The sequence below is a fragment of the Pseudophryne corroboree genome, unplaced genomic scaffold, assembly GCF_028390025.1.
Source record: "Pseudophryne corroboree isolate aPseCor3 unplaced genomic scaffold, aPseCor3.hap2 scaffold_413, whole genome shotgun sequence".
Classification (NCBI taxonomy): Eukaryota; Metazoa; Chordata; class Amphibia; order Anura; family Myobatrachidae; genus Pseudophryne; species Pseudophryne corroboree.
In genome coordinates, this window is record NW_026970047.1 from 75,712 (window position 1) to 94,849 (window position 19,138).

Sequence of the window (19,138 nt, forward strand, 5' to 3'; positions counted from 1 at the left end):
CAAAGGGCATTAATGTGTGGGGCTTAACATGGTGGAAATTACTGTACTTTTTTCCCTGTGGTGGCCGAGGTCTGTTGGTGCAGGGTCAAGAACTAGGGTGTAAGGTAGTCTTTGCCTGCAAGGCTACGCTCATTTTATGGAGACCATACCCATACATTTAAGTGTGGCATATACCTGCGCTTGCTCGCGGGGTGAGAACATCTCCCTAATTGAATTCAGCGATATGAATAGAGGTTGTGCAGCAGCCACAGAAAGGGTTAATCTCTGCAGCTTGTCACTAAATTACATTGTTGCAATTTTAGCTGGGAGCTGCAATAATTACTCTAATACATAACACAGCCAACACTTCTATATTCACACAATATACTGCATGGTGAATATAGAAGTGGTGCTTGCTAAACAGCACCTCCTACTGCATTCCACATCACCGCTGGTCACACTCATATCAGGCCCATAATGCTGTATACTATGCCATAGTGGTGCTTACTATATAACACCAGGTGCTGTGCAGTGGTCAAAACACACTAACTGGTCCCATGCTGTTGTTGAACTAAAGGCCTATACACACGATGAGATTCGGTCTATGCTAATAGGTTTAAAAAGGTTACATTACCTGCCAGGTGAGAAACTATGATCATGTAGGTGCTTCTCCCAGGGCAAGGCTCACCCATTGCACTCTGGGTGTGCTGCCCCTGTGATTTCCCCAAATGTGGGAAACTTGACTGCATAATTTGTGTTTCCCCTGGTCGGCTCTCGTATAATTCAGATCTCTTTGTCTCAGGTCTCTCTCCAGCCTAGTTTGCTGTCTGTTTCCACTTCTCTTTTCTTGAGCCGCTCCCTTCTATGCCCTTGCGCACTATCCTGACTTCTCCCGTCTGCTTACTTTGTGCCTTCCAACACACAATGCAAACTACAGGTAGTGCTGCAGGGCCCACACCCTTTTACTTGCCTCACAGAGCAGCTCTGGAGCTGTTACAGTACCCAGCTGCTGCAAGAAATCAGCTTGAATGCTTCAGGGGCTGGGGCATTGCCAACATGAGCCCCACACCGAAGGAGGGTGGAGATGTTTAATGTGAACTAAGGGTCACCCAAGCGCCGCAAAAGGCCGCCATGCCCTGCACGCCCCTTTTCTCTTTTCATATGCAGACGAGGGTTGAAGCCAACTTTGACCCACTGCTTGGATGGCATTACCATATGCAAATCAATCTGCTGCAGGCCTTCCCCCAGGAATGCTTGCACTAGTTGTTGCATTTGGTTTGTTGTTTGGGGGTGCTTCAGTATTATGCAGCCTTCTGCCCTCCCATGTTCATCTGAAAATATGTGTTCTCCCTGCAGTTGTTGTCCCCAGATGAGAGTTCCCTTGTGCTGCCTCAGTTGAATCTCCTTTACTTGACAGAGATGTGCCTGAGCAGCGGCCCTCCCCAGCCCTATCCCAAATCATACTTATTTTGCATAGGAGATACCATGGTCATGAAGATTGTTCTCCCAGGGTGAGGTTCATTCATTGCATTCTGGGTATGCTGACCCCTGTGATTTCCCCAAATGTGGGAAACTCGACTGCATTATTTGTGGTAGTGGGGGACTGTGTTTGTGCTTTCTTCTGGTCAACTCTGGTAAAAATCAGATTTCTTTGTCTCAGATCTTCCTCTAGCCTTGTTCCTCTTTCGAGAGTTCCCTTGTGCTGCCTCAGTTGGATCTCCTTCACTTGACAGGGGGGTACCCGAGCAGCGACCCTCCCCAGCTCTAGCCCAACTCCTACTTACCTGCCAGGTGAGATACTATGATCATGTAGGTGCTTCTCCCAGGGCAAGGCTCACCCATTGCACTCTGGGTGTGCTGCCCCTGTGATTTCCCCAAATGTGGGAAACTTGACTGCATAATTTGTGTTTCCCCTGGTCGTCTCTCGTATAATTCAGATCTCTTTGTCTCAGGTCTCTCTCCAGCCTAGTTTGCTGTCTGTTTCCACTTCTCTTTTCTTGAGCCGCTCCCTTCTATGCCCTTGCGCACTATCCTGACTTCTCCCGTCTGCTTACTTTGTGCCTTCCAACACACAATGCAAACTACAGGTAGTGCTGCAGGGCCCACACCCTTTTACTTGCCTCACAGAGCAGCTCTGGAGCTGTTACAGTACCCAGCTGCTGCAAGAAATCAGCTTGAATGCTTCAGGGGCTGGGGCATTGCCAACATGAGCCCCACACCGAAGGAGGGTGGAGATGTTTAATGCGAACTAAGGGTCACCCAAGCGCCACAAAAGGCCGCCATGCCCTGCACGCCCCTTTTCTCTTTTCATATGCAGACGAGGGTTGAAGCCAACTTTGACCCACTGCTTGGATGGCATTACCATATGCAAATCAATCTGCTGCAGGCCTTCCCCCAGGAATGCTTGCACTAGTTGTTGCATTTGGTTTGTTGTTTGGGGGTGCTTCAGTATTAGGCAGCCTTCTGCCCTCCCATGTTCATCTGAAAATATGTGTTCTCCCTGCAGTTGTTGTCCCCAGATGAGAGTTCCCTTGTGCTGCCTCAGTTGAATCTCCTTTACTTGACAGAGATGTGCCTGAGCAGCGGCCCTCCCCAGCCCTATCCCAAATCATACTTATTTTGCATAGGAGATACCATGGTCATGAAGATTGTTCTCCCAGGGTGAGGTTCATTCATTGCATTCTGGGTATGCTGACCCCTGTGATTTCCCCAAATGTGGGAAACTCGACTGCATTATTTGTGGTAGTGGGGGACTGTGTTTGTGCTTTCCTCTGCTCAGCTCTGGTAAAAGTCAGATTTCTTTGTCTCAGATCTTCCTCTAGCCTTGTTCTTCTTTCGAGAGTTCCCTTGTGCTGCCTCAGTTGGATCTCCTTCACTTGACAGGGGGGTGCCCGAGCAGCGACCCTCCCCAGCTCTAGCCCAACTCCTACTTACCTGCCAGGTGAGATACTATGATCAGGAAGGTGCTTCTCCCAGGGCAAGGCTCACCCATTGCACTCTGGGTGTGCTGCTCCTGCGATTTCCCCAAATGTGGGAAACTTGACTGCATAATTTGTGTTTCCTCTGGTCGGCTCTCGTATAATTCAGATCTCTTTGTCCCAGGTCTTTCTCCAGCCTAGTTTGCTGTCTGTTTCCACTTCTCTTTTCTTGAGCCGCTCCCTTCTATGCCCTTGCGCACTATCCTGACCTCTCCCGTCTGCTTACTTTGTGCCTTCCAATGCACAATGCATACTACAGGTAGTGCTGCAGGGCCCACACCCTTTTACATGCTTTACAGAACAGCTCTGGAGCTGTTACAGTGCCCAGCTGCTGCAAGAAATCATCTTGAATGCTTCAGGGGCTGGGGAATAGCCAACATGAGCCCCACACCGAAGGAGGGTGGAGATGTTTAATGTGAATTAAGGGTCATCCAAGCGCCACAAAAGGACGCCATGTCCTGCACATCCCTTTTTTCTTTTCATATGCAGACGAGGGTTGAAGCCAACTTTGACCCACTGCTTGGATGACATCACCATATGCAAATCCATCTGCTGCAGGCCTTCCCCCAGGAATGCTTGTACTAGTTGTTGCATTTGGTTTGTTGTTTGGGGGTGCTTCAGTATTAGGCAGCCTTCTGCCCTCCCATGTTCATCTGAAAATATGTGTTCTCCCAGCAGTTGTTGTCCCCAGATGAGAGTTCCCTTGTGCTGCCTCAGTTGAATCGCCTTTACTTGACAGAGATGTGCCTGAGCAGCGGCCCTCCCCAGCCCTATCCCAAATCATACTTATTTTGCATAGGAGATATCATGGTCATGAAGATTGTTCTCCCAGGGTGAGGTTCATTCATTGCATTCTGGGTATGATGACCCCTGTGATTTCCCCAAATGTGGGAAACTCGACTGCATTATTTGTGGTAGAGGGGGACTGTGTTTGTGCTTTCCTCTGGTCAGCTCTGGTAAAAGTCAGATTTCTTTGTCTCAGATCTTCCTCTAGCCTTGTTCTTCTTTCGAGAGTTCCCTTGTGCTGCCTCAGTTGGATCTCCTTCACTTGACAGGGGGGTGCCCGAGCAGCGACCCTCCCCAGCTCTAGCTCAACTCCTACTTACCTGCCAGGTGAGAAACTATGATCAGGAAGGTGCTTCTCCCAGGGCAAGGCTCACCCATTGCACTCTGGGTGTGCTGCCCCTGTGATTTCCCCAAATGTGGGAAACTTGACTGCATTATTTGTGGTAGTGGGGGACTGTGTTTGTGCTTTCTTCTGGTCAACTCTGGTAAAAATCAGATTTCTTTGTCTCAGATCTTCCTCTAGCCTTGTTCCTCTTTCGAGAGTTCCCTTGTGCTGCCTCAGTTGGATCTCCTTCACTTGACAGGGGGGTACCCGAGCAGCGACCCTCCCCAGCTCTAGCCCAACTCCTACTTACCTGCCAGGTGAGATACTATGATCATGTAGGTGCTTCTCCCAGGGCAAGGCTCACCCATTGCACTCTGGGTGTGCTGCCCCTGTGATTTCCCCAAATGTGGGAAACTTGACTGCATAATTTGTGTTTCCCCTGGCCGTCTCTCGTATAATTCAGATCTCTTTGTCTCAGGTCTCTCTCCAGCCTAGTTTGCTGTCTGTTTCCACTTCTCTTTTCTTGAGCCGCTCCCTTCTATGCCCTTGCGCACTATCCTGACTTCTCCCGTCTGCTTACTTTGTTCCTTCCAACACACAATGCAAACTACAGGTAGTGCTGCAGGGCCCACACCCTTTTACTTGCCTCACAGAGCAGCTCTGGAGCTGTTACAGTACCCAGCTGCTGCAAGAAATCAGCTTGAATGCTTCAGGGGCTGGGGCATTGCCAACATGAGCCCCACACCGAAGGAGGGTGGGGGTGTTTAATGCGAACTAAGGGTCATCTTGAACTTGAACCGTTTTATATACGTGTTCAAAGATTTAAAATGGGTCTCACCGAACCGTCCGGTTTCGGTACCACAAACATTGTGGAATAGTAACCCCTTCCTTGTTGAAGGAGGGGTACCTTGACTATCACCTGCTGCAAATACAGCTTGTGAATTTGCCTCTATCACAGCCTCCCTGTCCAAGGGAGATGTTGGCAAGGCAGATTTTAGGAAACGGCGAGGGGGAGACGTCTCGAATTCCAGCTTGAATCCCTGAGACACTACTTGTAGAATCCAGGGATCCACCTGTGAGCAAGCCCACTGATTGCTGAAGCACTTGAGACGGGCCCCCACCGCACCTGGCTCCACCAGTGGAGCCCCAGCGTCATGCTGTGGACTTAGCGGAAGCGGGGGAGGACTTTTGTTCCTGGGAACTGGCTGTATATATATATATATATGCACACACACTCATGTATATACATGTATACACAAATACACGTATGTACATGTTTATGTATGTATAATACACTGAGTACATTATATTTATGAATTAATTGCTTCCCGATTCTGCAGCAGCATCATCAGCACCATCAGTGTTACTCACAGTCACTTCACACTGACTGCTGCACAACACATCACTTAATTTCCGGGCCGCCCGCCACCTGGTGAAGAGACATGGGAGATGAAGGACCAGCAGTGCCACGTTGAGCGGAAGTATTGTGATTTAGTTACCCACACACTCCTTGTGACACCTGCTCCCCGTCTGCCCTCCCACCCGCCGCCTGCCATCCGGAACCCGCACTGACAAGTAAGTCTCAGCAGAATGTGTCTGCCGGCGGCTCCCAGTCCCCCCTAGAGGAACACTGCCAGTGGTGTGGCAGCCGCGGCACACTAGGACTGAGAGACCGCAGCGGGAGGAAAGCACGGGTGGGCGGGAGGAGAGCATAGGCGGACATCACCACATCACATTGCAAGGTGACACCAGTCCCCCCAGTGAGGCCGCCGACGAATGCACTCAGCATAGTATTAGCAGCAGGCAGAGGGGGGGCGGGCGCAGCGGTGGTGGGAGGTACGGAAATGAGCTACAGGCTAGGCTCCACCGATCACACACTCAGCGATCACTGTGCCACAGCAAGCGTATCGTGCAGCGGTGCTGGACATTAGGGAGTGCCTGTGCGCACCAGGCACCCCCTGTACGCACGCCTATGCGCTACCACCCCCCATATGCCACACTACATCACTATGCTATAGCCCTCCCATATGCTGCACTTCATAGTTACACTATACCCCCCATACAACATACTACATCACCACAGTACACTACTCACAATAAAATTAAAACATCCCAGTTCCTCATTCTTAATGAGCTCACGTGAGTTCTCTCCCCAACGGAGCTCCAGACCAAGTAACAATGAAGACACCAGCAGCGTGTAGGGGGCAGGCCTGGTCCACTTGTCAGGAGAGAGCAGTCACTGGAGGGTAAGAAGGGGACGGGGCCTAGTCCTACAGACGGGAGAGAGCACAGACAGGAGAGAGCAAGGTACAGGGGTAGAAGGGGACGGCTGATGTGAAGAAGGGGGCGGGGCCTATTCTTGCATCCTTTCAAAATTCGACTTTTTAAAATTCGACATTTGACAAATTCGATTTTCTGCAATGGTACAAATGCGGCAATTCAACAAAAGTATATTCAATTGAAGTTTGTAAATTCGACAACAGTGCTTTTAAACAGTAAATTCGTCATTTTCAATCCGCCACACTTTGCAGGCGGAATCTAATAAAAAATAATATTTTTTTGGGGTAATAGCATATCTATTTATATTAGAAGGGATTAGGTACTTGGTTTGTCTTTTTTGGAGGCACAAGTATTATTTATATATTTTTTAAAAGATTATTATTATTATTTTTTTTTTTTTAAATGGAATGTGAAAAACCCGGAAAAGAAAAATTGCGTGGGGTCCCCCCTCCAAAGCATAACCAGCCTCGGGCTCTTCGATCCGGTCCTGGTTCTAAAAATCCGGGGGAAAAACGGACAGGGGATCCCCCATATTTTTAAAACCAGCTCCGGGCTCTGCGCCTGGTGCTGGTGCAAAAAATACGGGGGACAAAAAGAGTAGGGTCCCCCATTATTTTTACACCAGCATCGGGCTCCACTAGCTGGACAGATAGTGCCACAGCCGGGGGTCACTTTTATACAGTGCCCTGCGGCCGTGGCATTAAATATCCAACTAGTCACCCCTGGCCGGGGTACCCTGGGGGAGTGGGGACCCCTTCAATCAAGGGGTCCCCCCCCAGCCACCCAAGGGCCAGGGGTGAAGCCCAAGGCTGTCCCCCCATCCAAGGGCTGCGGATGGGAGGGTGATAGCCTTGAGAAAATTGAAAGAATATTGTTTTTTCCAGTAGTACTACAAGTCCCAGCAAGCCTCCCCCGCAATCTGGTACTTTGAGAACCACAAGTACCAGCATGCGGGAGAAAAACGTGCCCGCTGGTACCTGTAGTTCTACTGGGGGAAAAATACCCAAATAAAAACAGGACACAGACACCGTGAAAGTATAACTTTATTTCACACCTGCCGACACACACATACTTACCTATGTTGACACGAAGCAGTCGGTCCTCTTCTCCAAGTAGAATCCACGGGTACCTGAAAATAAAAGATAATTATACTCACCTGATCCAGGTTCCAGATTAACTCCACGTACTTGGCAAAACAACAAACCGAACACCCGGACCAGACGGACTGAAAGGGGTCCCATGTTTACACATGGGACCCCTTTCCACGAATGCAGACATCCGAATCTCGCGGGAATCCGACAGCGGGATGATGACGTTCGGGCGCGCTCGGGTTAGCCGAGCAAGGCGGGAAGGTTCGAACCTGCCTCGGACCCATGTAAAATGGGTGAAGTTCGGGGGGTCCGGATTCCGACGAACCGAACCCACTCATCACTAGTATGTACGTGTGTGTCAGGTGCCGTGCGCGTACGTACGTGTGTGTCAGGTGTCGTGCGTGTACGTGTGTGTGTGTGTGTGTGTCAGGTGGCGCGTACCTACATGTGTGTATGTCAGGTGCTGTGCATGTGTGTACGTACACGCGTGTATGTGTCAGGTGCCGCGTGTGTGTGTGTGTGTGTGCCAGTGTGCCAGGAGCCACGCGTGTACATGCGTGAGGGTGTTAGGAGCCGCACGTATACGTACATACGTGTAGGTTTCAGGTGCCGCGCGTATACATACGTGTGTGTGTCAGGAGCCGAGCGCGTACGTACATGTGTGTGTGTCAGGAGCAACGCGCGTGTGTGTCAGGAGCCACACGTGTGCATACGTGTGTGTGTCAGGTGCCACACATGTACGTACGTGTGTGTGTGTGTGTTTGTGTCAGGTGCCGCGCGTGTACGTGTGTGTGTCAAGTGCCGCGTGTGTACGTACGTATGTGTGTGCCTGGAGCCGCGCGTGTACATACATGTGTGTGTGTGTGTCTCAGGTGCTGTACGTGTATGTGTGTGTCTCAGGTGCTGCACGTGTATATGTGTGTATTTCAGGTGCTGCATTTGTATGCGTCAGCTGCCACGTGGGTGTCAGGTGTTGAGCGTGTATGTGTTTGTGTCAGCTGTCGCATCTGTATGTGTGTGACTGTCAGGTGCTGCGCGTGTATGTGTGTTTCAGGTGCTGTTCATGTATGTGGGAGTGGCAGGTGCTGCATGTGTATATATGTGTGAGTGGCAGGTGCTGCGTGTGTATACGAGTGTGTGTGAGGTGCTGCGAGTGTATGTGTGTGTTAGGTGCACTGAGTGTATATGATTGTGTGTCAGGTGCTGTGCATGTGTGCGTTAAATGCCACATGTATATATGTGTGTCAGGTGCTGCGTGTGTGTGTGTGTGTGTGTGTGTGTCAGGTGCTGCATGTTTGTATGTGTGTGTGTGTGTCAGGTGCTGCATGTCTGTATGTGTGTGTGTGTCAGGCGCTGCATGTCTGTGTGTGTGTGTGTGTGTGTGTGTGTGTGTGTCAGGTGCTGCATGTCTGTATATGTGTGTGGGTGTGTCAGGTGATGCATGTCTGTGTGTGGGTGTGTCAGGTGATGCATGTGTGTGTGTGTGTGGGTGTGTCAGGTGCTGCATGTCTGTGTGTGTGTGTGTGGGTGTGTGTGTCTGTCAGGTGCTGCATGTGTGTGTCAGGTGCTGCATGTCTGCGTGTGTGTGTGTCAGGCGCTGTATGTCTGCGTGTGTGTGTCAGGCGCTGCATATCTGTGTCAGGTGCTGTGTGTGTGTGTGCGTGTCTGTCAGGTGCTGCGTGTCTGCGTGTGTGTCAGGCGCTGCGTGTCTGCGTGTGTGTCAGGCGCTGCGTGTCTGCGTGTGTCAGGCGCTGCGTGTCTGCGTGTGTGTCAGGCGCTGCGTGTGTGTCAGGTGCTGCGTGTGTGTCAGGCGCTGCGTGTGTGTCAGGCGCTGCGTGTCTGCGTGTGTGTCAGGCGCTGCGTGTCTGCGTGTGTGTCAGGCGCTGCGTGTGTGTCAGGCTCTGCGTGTGTCAGGCGCTGCGTGTGTGTCAGGCGCTGCGTGTCTGCGTGTGTGTCAGGCGCTGCGTGTCTGCGTGTGTGTCAGGCGCTGCGTGTCTGCGTGTGTGTCAGGCGCTGCGTGTGTGTCAGGCTCTGCGTGTGTCAGGCGCTGCGTGTGTGTCAGGCGCTGCGTGTCTGCGTGTGTGTCAGGCGCTGCGTGTCTGCGTGTGTGTCAGGCGCTGCGTGTCTGCGTGTGTGAGGGGAGGGTGACCGGACACACGGCAGGGAGGGGAGGGGGTGGCCGAACACAGCAGGAAGAGGGGGGAGTTGCCGAACACACAGCAGGGGAGGGGAGGGGATGGTGGCCAGACAAACAGCAGGGGAGGGGAGGGGGGGAGGGGAGGCCGGACACACAGCAGGTGAGGGGGGGGGGGTGGCTGGACACACAGCAGGGAGGGGGGGGTAGGCAGGACACACAGCAGGGGAGGGGAGGGTGGCCGGACAAACAGCAGGGAGAGAGGGGGGGGGGTAGGCCGGACACACAGCAGGGGAGGGGGGGTGGCTGGACACACAGCAGGTGAGGGGGGGGGGCTGGACACACAGCAGGTGAGGGGGGGGCCTGGACACACAGCAGGTGAGGGGGGGGGCTGGACACACAGCAGGTGAGGGGGGGGGCTGGACACACAGCAGGTGAGGGGGGGGGCTGGACACACAGCAGGTGGGGGGGGGGCTGGACACGCAGCAGGTGAGGGGGGGGGCTGGACACGCAGCAGGTGAGGGGGGGTAGGCCGGACACACAGCAGGGGAGGGGAGGGTGGCCGGACACACAGCAGGGGAGGGGAGGGTGGCCGGACACACAGCAGGGGAGGGGAGGGTGGCCGGACAAACAGCAGGGGAGGGGAGGGTGGCCGGACAAACAGCAGGGAGGGGGGGGGGTAGGCCGGACACACAGCAGGGGAGGAGGGGGGGCTGGACACACAGCAGGTGAGGGGGGGGGGCTGGACACACAGCAGGTGAGGGGGGGGGTAGGCCGGACACACAGCAGGGAGGGGGGGGGTAGGCCGCCGGACACACAGCAGGGAGGGGGAGTAGGCAGGACACACAGCAGGGGAGGGGAGGGTGGCCGGACAAACAGCAGGGAGAGAGGGGGGGGGGGTAGGCCGGACACACAGCAGGGGAGGGGGGGTGGCTGGACACACAGCAGGTGAGGGGGGGCTGGACACACAGCAGGTGAGGGGGGGGGGCTGGACACACAGCAGGTGAGCGGGGGGGCCTGGACACACAGCAGGTGAGGGGGGGGGCTGGACACACAGCAGGTGAGGGGGGGGGGCTGGACACACAGCAGGTGGGGGGGGGGGGGCTGGACACGCAGCAGGTGAGGGGGGGGGCTGGACACGCAGCAGGTGAGGGGGGGGTAGGCCGGACACACAGCAGGGGAGGGGAGGGTGGCCGGACACACAGCAGGGGAGGGGAGGGTGGCCGGACACACAGCAGGGGAGGGGAGGGTGGCCGGACAAACAGCAGGGGAGGGGAGGGTGGCCGGACAAACAGCAGGGAGGGGGGGGGGGTAGGCCGGACACACAGCAGGGGAGGAGGGGGGGCTGGACACACAGCAGGTGAGGGGGGGGGCTGGACACACAGCAGGTGAGGGGGGGGTAGGCCGGACACACAGCAGGGAGGGGGGGGGTAGGCCGCCGGACACACAGCAGGGGAGGGGAGGGTGGCCGGACAAACAGCAGGGAGGGGGGGGTAGGCCGGACACACAGCAGGTGAGGGGGGGGGGGGGTGGCTGGACACACAGAAGGTGAGGGGGGGGGTCTGGACACAGAGCAGGGGGGGGGGGGGGTAGGCCGGACAAACAGCAGGGAGGGGGGGGGGTAGGCCGGACACACAGCAGGGAGGGGGGGGGGGCTGGACACAGCAGGGGGGGGGGTAGGCCAGACACACAGCAGGTGAGGGGGGGGGGGGGGGTGGCTAGACACACAGCAGGGAGGGGGGGGGGGGTAGGCCGGACACACAGCAGGTGAGGGGGGGGGGGCTGGACACACAGCAGGTGAGGGGGGGGGGCTGGACACACAGCAGGTGAGGGGGGGGTAGGCCGGACACACAGCAGGTGAGGGGGGGGGTGGCTGGACACACAGCAGGGAGGGAAGGGGGTAGGGGGGTGGCCTTATTATAATAACCGTGTGGGGGAGGAGTCTGCGGCGGTGGGTGAATGAGATGTGGGGGCAGGCTGCTAAGGGTGCAGGGGAGGAGGGGAAGGGAGCCGGATGGATCTGAATGTGAGCCGCACGTAAGGGACCATACTGATCCTCCCCACCTCAGCCCGCTGGTGCTGCTGCCTGACTTCTTCCGTGCAGCACAGCTGTCTTCTCCGGCTGCCGCTGCCGCTCCCGCACCCGCTTCAGGTGTGGGGGTACCACACCGCTCAGTAGGCAAGCGCTGTCAGTCAGGAGTCAGCGCTGCACCGGATGTCTCTTCTGGATGTCCTCTGACTTTCTCCTGCGGCGCAACTCCAGCTATTCCTCCCGCTGCGGCTCCCACTTCGGGTAAGGGGACCATATTGCTCAGTAGTGAGCACTTTCGGTAAGCCTGCGGCTGCTATGCCGCTACCCCTCTCCTCCACAGTCCTAATGGGTCGCTGCAGTCTGTAAGGGACCGCAGGTGCACACACCCAGGAACCGCTGGCTCTCCTCCCGCCGCCAGCAGCTACTTTTATAACCTCAGCCTGCACGAGACCCCTTCCCTCACTCACTCTCGCTCTCCTGGCGGCCACTGCGCAGCCGCAACAAATTGAAAAGCCCTATCTCTATAATGGGGCATATTTCTCTTAATTAAAAAAACCCTATAACTTTCTGAAAAACCACAACCCCAAAAGGCACTACACTGGGGCATACTCTATCTAGTAAAACAAACCCCAAGTCTTAATTCGTCCTCTATCCGGAGTTATGCCTTCCCAAAAAATATCTAATTCACTCTATAGGAAAACGGTGTCAAAAAGCCACAAAGGAAGCCACAGAAAAAAACTGACAGTTGGAACTTTAGGTTACTCCCAATTCCTCATTTTTTATTATTTTGCCCTGAAATTTGGCATGCAGCACCGGGTGACGATTCTACACGCCCATGCCAAATTTCAGCTCAGTACGTCCAATCAGTTTTGAGGTGTAGCCCCTCAAACACCATGCCCCCATCTCAGAAGTTCCCTATGGGAGAATTCCGTTTGTTCGATTCAGCCTTAATATAAGGGCACGACCGTGCCCTTATAATATCTATCTATCTATCTATCTATCTATCTATCTATCTATCTATCTATCTATCTATCGTATGTGTGTGTATATATACATCTATACATACATGCGCTAACACCTGGACATACACTGATGTACCCACACCTAATATCCATACATACACGCCCTGACACCTGGACATACACCAACATTCCCACACCTGCATCTATACATACACATGCTGACACCTGGACATACACCAACATACAAGCACCTGCATCTATATATACACGCGCTGACAAATGGACATACACCGACGTACCCACACTTGCATCTATACATACATGCACTGACATCTGGACATACAAGCACCTGCATCTATACATACACGCGCTGACACCTGAACCTACACTGACCTTCCCACACCTGCATCTATACATACACATTCTGACACCTGGACATACACAGACGTACCCACACCTGCATCTATACATACACGCGTTGACACCTGGACGTACACTGACGTACACACACCTAAATCTATATATGCATGGATGCAAATGTGGGTACGTCTGTATACGTCCAGGTGTTAGCATGTGTATGTATAGATGTTAGGTGTGGGTACATCAGTGTATATCCAGGTGTCAGCACATGTATGTATAGATTCACATGTGGGTAAGCCGGTGTACGTCCACGTGTCAGCATGTGTAGGTATAGATGCAGGTGTGGGTACGTTGGTGTACGTTTAGGGGTCAGCGTGTTAATGTATAGATGTTGGTGTGTATGTCAGTGTACGTACAGATATAGGTGTGTGTGTGTGTGTGTGTGTGTATGTATGTATGTATGTATATGTATAGAGGAAGGTGTGATACATACATATAACACATACATGATAGATACATACATATATCACACACACGATAGATAGATAGATAGATAGATAGATAGATAGATAGATAGATACATACAAGATAGATACATACATACATGATAGATACATATATATACACACACATACGATAGATAGATAGATAGATAGATAGATAGATAGATAGATAGATACATATATATATATATATATATATCACAAACATATATGATTCATACATATATCACACACACATACATGATACATACATGAGAAAGACCTGGGATGGTGATGAGGCCAGGGCCCCCTGCTGATGTTGCGTTGAGGAAGGCAGTGTTCCAGGGCAGATGCCAGTCGGGGAGAGCGCCGCGCAGCCCGGGAAAAATACTGCTGAGGAGCTACATCTGGAAGAGCCCCTGGGAGGGAGAGTGCCACATGCCCCATCCTGCGCGGCAGACTCTGCAGGCCTGCACATGGGAAGGGAGGTCTCTGGCCACACGTACTCACCCTTCTGCTGAAGCCCCGCTGCTGTCCCCATCAGCGCTCTCCAGCGGGGAGCGGGGCCAGGATGAACCTCAACCTGTGAGAACTATCTTCATGATTAAGAGATCTCATATGCAAGATAAGTATGTGTTGGGATAGGGCTGGGGAGGGTGGCTGCTCGGGCACACCCCCGTCAAGTTAAGGAGATTTAACTGAGGAAGCACAAGGGAACTCTCGTCTGGGGACAACAACTGCAGGGAGACCACATCTTTTCAGATGAACATGGGAGGGCGGAAGGCTGCCTAATACTGAAGCACCCTCAGACATTAAACCATATGCAACAACTATTGCAAGCATTCCTGGGGGAAGGTCTGCAGCAGACGGATTTGCATACGGTGATGTCATCCAAGCAGTGGGCCAAAGTTGGCTGGAACCCTCATCTGTATATGAAAAGAGAAAAGGGGCATGCAGGGCATGGCGGCCTTTTGCGGCGCTTGGATAACCCCAAGTTTGCATTAAACACCCCCACCCTCCTTCGGTGTGGGGCTCATGTTGGCCATGCCCAAGCCCCTGAAGCATTCAAGCTGATTTCTTGCAGCAGCTGGGCACTGTAACAGCTTCAGAGCTGCTCTACAAGACAAGTAAAAGGGTGTGGGCCCTGCAGCACCACCTGTAGTTTGCATACACACATATATAGGACAGCATCTCTTATATGCCCCAGGGTCAATAAAATAGTATCCTTGTCTAGGCTATCCATCCCCTCAGATAAGGTATTTGTCCATGCCGCTACAGCACTACACACCCAGGCCGACGCAATTGCCGGTCTGAGTAAGGTACCTGAATGTGTATAAATGGACTTCAGGGTAATCTCCTGTTTGCGGTCAGCACACTCTTTGAGGGTAGCCGTATCCTGGGACGGGAGGGCTACCTTCTTGGATAAGCGTGTTAATGCTTTGTCCACCCTAGGGGAGGATTCCCATCGTAACCTATCCGTTGATGGGAAAGGATACGCCATAAGAATCCTTTTGGAAATCTGCAGTCTTTTATCTGGAGATTCCCAAGCTTTTTCACATAACTCGTTCAGCTCGTGTGAGGGGGGAAAGGTTACCTCAGGCTTCTTTCCCTTGTACATATGTACCCTCTTGTCAGCGACAGGGGGTTCCTCTGTGATGTGCAAAACATCTTTTATTGCCATAATCATAAATCGAATGGATTTTGCCAATTTTGGTTGTAACTTTGCATCATCGTAATCGACACTGGGGTCAGAATCCGTGTCGGTATCTGTGTCAACAATCTGGGATAGTGGGCGCTTATGAGACCCTGACAGTCCCTGCAACATAGGATCAGGCATGGGTTGAAACCCTGACTGTCCCAAAGCTTCTGCCTTGTCTAATCTTTTGTGCAATGAGTTTACACTAGCATTTAAAACATTCCACATATCCATCCAATCAGCTGTCGGCGGAGACACCACATTCATTTGCTCCCGCTCCTCTCTAATATAGCCTTCTTCCTCAGACATGTCGACACACGTGTACCGACACACTTCACACACAGGGAATGCTTTTTCTGAAGACAGTTTCCCCACAAGGCCCTTTGGAGAGACAGAGAGAGAGTATGCCAGCACACCCCCCAGCGCTATATAACCCAGGAATAAAACAGTAACTTAATGTTTGCCCAGTAGTGCTGCTGTATGTAATTTGCGAATTATGTGCCCCCCCCCCCCCCCTCTTTTCAACCCTCTTGTCTAACGTGGTATAAGCAGGGTAGAGTCCGGGGAGCTTCCTCTCAGCGGTGCTGTGGAGAAAAAATGGCGCTGGTGAGTGCTGAGGGAGAAGCCCCGCCCCCTCGGAGGCGGGCTTCTGTCCCGCTTAAACTGTAAAATTGGTGGGGGCTTATACATATATAAAGTGCCCAGCTGTATATATGTTATATTTTTGCGAAAGAGGTTTATATTGCTGCCCAGGGCGCCCCCCCTGCGCCCTGCACCCTTACAGTGACCGGAGTATGTGAGGTGTATGGGAGCAAAGGCGCACAGCTGCAGTGCTGTGCGTTACCTCAGTGAAGATCATGAAGTCTTCTGCCGCCTCTGAAGTCTTCTTTTCTTCTCATACTCACCCGGCTTCTATCTTCCGGCTCTGCGAGGGGGACGGCGGCGCGGCTCTGGGACGGACGGCGAGGGTGAGATCCTGCGTACCAATCCCACTGGAGCTAATTGTGTCCAGTAGCCTAAGAAGCAGGACCTTGCAACTCAGAGAGTAGGGCTGCTTCTCTCCCCTCAGTCCCTCGATGAGGGAGTCTGTTGCCAGCAGTGCTCCCTGAAAATGAAAAACCTAACAAAATACTTTCTGTCAGAAAGCTCAGGAGAGCTCCTGAAAAGCACCCAGTCTCCACTGGGTACAGTATCAAACTGAGGTCTGGAGGAGGGGCATAGAGGGAGGAGCCAGTGCACACCCAGAACTAAAGTCTTTCTTAAAGTGCCCATGTCTCCTGCGGAGCCCGTCTATCCCCATGGTCCTTACGGAGTCCCCAGCATCCTCTAGGACGTTAGAGAAAATAGGATTTTAATACCTACCGGTAAATCCTTTTCTCTTAGTCCGTAGAGGATGCTGGGCACCCGTCCCAGTGCGTACTGTGTCTGCAGTTATTAAATGGCCCTTAACTCCAGAACATTTATGTGGAGATGAAAACATCCAAGGAAGACTTGACCATCTTCCTTGGATGTTTTCCCCCTGTGTGACTGCTCTCCAGCCTCAGAGGGTTGCATCCGTGGTCCCTAGGATCCCGTCCTGGATCCCGAACCATCGCCCCTCTAGGTGGTGAGAACTGTGCAGCCACCAATGGAGTGAGATTCTGGTCTTGGAAGACAGGATTATCCTCCGGTGCATGTGTAGGTGGGATCCGGACCACTTGTCCAACAGGTCCCACTGGAACACTCTGGCATGGAACCTGCCAAACTGAATGGCCTCGTAGGCCGCAACCATCTTCCCCAGCAACTGAATGCATTGATGGATTAACACTCTTGCTGGTTTCAGAATTTGTTTGACCAGACTCTGGATCTCCAGAGCCTTTCCACTAGAAGAAAACCTCTTCTGTGTCCAGTATCACTCCCAAAAACAACAACCGCGTCATTGGGACCAACTGCGATTTTGGCAAGTTTAGGAGCCAACCATGTTGTTGAAGAACTGTCAGGGAGAGTAGATGTTTTGCACCAACTGGTCCCTGGATCTCGCCTTTATCAGGAGATCATCCAAGTACGGGATAATTGTGACTCCTTGCTTGCGAAGGAGAACCATCATTTCCGCCATCACCCTGGTGAAAATCCTCGGAGCCGTGGACAGACCAAACGGCAACGTCTGAAATTGGTAATGACAATCCTGAATTGCAAACCTCAGGTAGCTTGATGCAGTGGCTAAATGGGAACATATAAGTAGGCATCCTTTATGTCTACCAAAACCATGAAATCTCCTTTATCCCCCAGACTGGAGATCACTACCCTGAGAGATTCCATCTTGAAATTGAATTTCTTTAGGTAGAAATTAAGGGATTTCAGATTTAAGATTGGTCTGACTGAGCCGTCCGGCTTCGGGACCACGAAGAGGCTTGAATAAAAACCTTCTCCCTGCTGACTAAGGCTGATTTGAACAATCGGTGAGGGGGAACGTCTTGAAACCCCAGTTTGTACCTTTGGGACACAATTTGTAAAGCCCACGAGTCCAGGTCCGAATGAATCCAGAACTGACTGAAGAGTTTTAGACGTGCCCCCCACTGGTGCGGGCTCCTGCAAGAGAGCCCCAGCGTCATGCAGTGGATTTGGCAAAAGCAGAGGACGATCTCTGCTCCTGCGATCTTGAAGAGGCTACAGACCTCTTCCCTCTTTTCCTTCCTCTACCTGCAAAGAAAGGGGAATCTTAACTTCTTGCATATCTATTGGGCCGAAATGACTGCGTCAGATAATGATGCGTCTTCATCCGTTGAGAGGGAACATAGGGCAAGAAGGATGACTTACCTGCGGGAGCTGCCGAGATCAAATTAACTAGGCCGTCGCCAAACAAGGCTTCACCTTCATAGGGAAGAGACTCCCTTTCTTCTTGGAGTCAGCATCAGCATTCCCTTGGTGAATCCACAATGCCCTCCTATCCGAGACTGCCATGAAATTGGCCCGTGAGCACTTGTGCCCGGTGTAGGATTTTTAAATATGTGTAGTTTACTGTATGCAAAGGTTTAAAACCTTTTAGGAACTGAGATCTAAGGTGTATTACATGTAGTTTAAAAAAAACAAAAAAGGTTTATTTTATGGCAGTAGTTTCCAAACTGGGGTTCTTGCACTGGTAGCATAGTTTGGTGGTCCAGGACCAATTAAAATTATTTATACTTTATTAAATTGGCAAAACCATTCCCTCACAACATAACTGAACCTGAGGATGACATGCTATAAACACAATTTACTTAATTTTATATTTTTTTCTGAATTTCTCAATAAAAAAAACTTTGGCCTAGGGGTGCCGTGAAACAAATTTTGATACTCTAGGGCAGGGGTGTCAAACCCATGGGCCGCATGCCGCCCCCAATGCATCCTTTTGTGGCCCACAGGCCGGGGTCCGACAGGGGTCCTTTTGTGGCCCGATCACCTTGCTTAGAGCGAGGGCAGGAGAGTGCAGCCAGAGTCTTTGCTTTCTATGTGCGGCACCATCTTCCCGAAGAGATCACCGGGAAGATAGTGCCCCTTCCACTGGCTACAGCACAGGTATACTGGGGTGGGGTAGCAAACTGGGGGCCCCAATGGGCCCCTCCAGCAGTCCCTCTACCAAAACACGTCTTTTGGTGGTTTTGCGGTGTTGTTATAACTACATGGTGACGATACTGTAGCACAGAGATTTTCAACCATTTACAACTCACGTCACACAGAACAAGATTTAAATATTGACAAGGCACACTGAAATATAATGGTGATGCATGGTGCAGTATCGTGTCCTAGGATGTCATGTCGCAGCTTCTCCATAGGTAACGCCTGAACAGGCCCGGTGACAGGGGGGACAAAGGGGACACTTGTTCAGGGCTCCAAGTATTAAGAACAGAAATAATGGGGCCACAGTGCCAATATTGCTTTTTAAAGTGTATCCACCAACTGCTCAATTTAAGCAGGAAAACAATTAACAGGCCAACTAAACCCTCCCCCCTCCTTTTACCCCATCACTTTGTCCAGTCCCTGTGGTCCATACTGTATTGCCATTATTATGCATGTT

General features: G+C 52.2%; 7 non-coding genes and 1 pseudogene across 7 annotated transcripts; all 8 read left to right on the plus strand.

Moving 5' to 3' along the window:
• The first annotated feature begins 604 nt into the window (after positions 1 to 604).
• Positions 605 to 768, plus strand: LOC135025155 (U1 spliceosomal RNA). Its single transcript, XR_010221948.1, has one exon. It is a non-coding gene; the product is annotated as a U1 spliceosomal RNA (small nuclear RNA).
• Positions 769 to 1,439: 671 nt separating this feature from the next.
• LOC135025138 (U1 spliceosomal RNA) lies at positions 1,440 to 1,603 on the plus strand. The gene has a single exon (XR_010221934.1). It is a non-coding gene; the product is annotated as a U1 spliceosomal RNA (small nuclear RNA).
• Positions 1,604 to 1,755: 152 nt separating this feature from the next.
• On the plus strand, positions 1,756 to 1,918 carry LOC135025151 (U1 spliceosomal RNA). The gene has a single exon (XR_010221946.1). It is a non-coding gene; the product is annotated as a U1 spliceosomal RNA (small nuclear RNA).
• A 671-nt stretch (positions 1,919 to 2,589) lies between these two features.
• Positions 2,590 to 2,753, plus strand: LOC135025134 (U1 spliceosomal RNA). The gene has a single exon (XR_010221930.1). It is a non-coding gene; the product is annotated as a U1 spliceosomal RNA (small nuclear RNA).
• A 152-nt stretch (positions 2,754 to 2,905) lies between these two features.
• On the plus strand, positions 2,906 to 3,068 carry LOC135025146 (U1 spliceosomal RNA). Its single transcript, XR_010221941.1, has one exon. It is a non-coding gene; the product is annotated as a U1 spliceosomal RNA (small nuclear RNA).
• Positions 3,069 to 3,739: 671 nt separating this feature from the next.
• On the plus strand, positions 3,740 to 3,903 carry LOC135025144 (U1 spliceosomal RNA). The gene has a single exon (XR_010221939.1). It is a non-coding gene; the product is annotated as a U1 spliceosomal RNA (small nuclear RNA).
• A 152-nt stretch (positions 3,904 to 4,055) lies between these two features.
• LOC135025141 (U1 spliceosomal RNA) lies at positions 4,056 to 4,218 on the plus strand. The gene has a single exon (XR_010221937.1). It is a non-coding gene; the product is annotated as a U1 spliceosomal RNA (small nuclear RNA).
• Positions 4,219 to 4,370: 152 nt separating this feature from the next.
• LOC135025153 (U1 spliceosomal RNA) lies at positions 4,371 to 4,512 on the plus strand (annotated as a pseudogene).
• The last annotated feature ends 14,626 nt before the right edge of the window (positions 4,513 to 19,138 follow it).